Raw genomic sequence first — 1,255 nt, forward strand, 5'->3', positions numbered from 1 at the left:
AAAGTGTCACTAGAAGCTTTCCTAAGAGACAATCTCCATTCCTTCCGAACTGACTATGCAAATGTAGACGAGATGTGGCTCAAACTCAAAGATATAGCAGCAACAGCAATTGAGAGATTCATATCTCATAAATTGGTAAGAGATGGAACTGATCCCCCGTGGTACACAAAACAGGTCCGAACGCTGTTGCAGAGGCAACGGAAAAAGCATGTGAAGTTCAGAAGAACCGGAAATCCCGAAGATTGGCTAAAATTTAAAGACGCGCGAAATATGGCACGGACTTCAATGCGAGATGTCTTTAACAGGTTCTACAACGAAACATTGCCTCGAAATTTGGTAGAAAATCCGAAGAAATTCTGGTCGTATGTAAAGTACACAAGCGGCAAGACGCAGTCAATACCTTTGCTGCGCAGTGCCGATGATACTGTTACCGACGACTGTGCCGCTAAAGCGGAGTTATTGAACGCAGTTTTCCGAAATTCCTTCACCAGGGAAGACGAATGGAATATTCCAGAATTTGAAACACGAACAGCTACTAGCATGAGTTTCTTAGAAGTAGATACCTTAGGGGTTGCGAAGCAACTCAAATCGCTTGATACGGGCAAGTCTTCAGGTTCAGATTGTATACCGATTAGGTTCCTTTCAGATCACGCTGATACAATAGCTCCCTACTTAGCAATCATATACAACCGCTCGCTCACCGATAGATCTGTACCTACAGATTGGAAAATTGCGCAGGTAGCACCAGTGTTTAAGAAGGGTAGTAGGAGTACTCCATCGAACTACAGACCTATATCATTGACGTCGGTTTGCAGTAGAGTTTTGGAGCACATACTGCATTCAAACATTATGAATCACCTCGAAGGGAACGATCTATTGATACGTAATCAGGATGGTTTCAGAAAACATCGTTCTTGTGCAACGCAGCTAGCTCTTTATTCGCACGAAGTAATGGCCGCTGTCGACAGGGGATCTCAAGTTGATTCCGTATTTCTAGATTTCCGGAAAGCTTTTGACACCGTTCCTCACAAGCGACTTCTAATCAAGCTGCGGGCCTATGGGGTATCGTCTCAGTTGTGCGACTGGATTCGTGATTTCCTGTCAGGAAGGTCGCACTTCGTAGTAATAGACGGCAAATCATCGAGTAAAACTGAAGTGATATCAGGTGTTCCCCAGGGAAGCGTCTTGGGACCTCTGCTGTTCGTGGTCTATATAAATGACCTGGGTGACAATCTGAGCAGTTCTCTTAGGTTGT

Source organism: Schistocerca piceifrons, chromosome 7 (assembly GCF_021461385.2).
Source record: "Schistocerca piceifrons isolate TAMUIC-IGC-003096 chromosome 7, iqSchPice1.1, whole genome shotgun sequence".
Taxonomy (NCBI): domain Eukaryota; kingdom Metazoa; phylum Arthropoda; class Insecta; order Orthoptera; family Acrididae; genus Schistocerca; species Schistocerca piceifrons.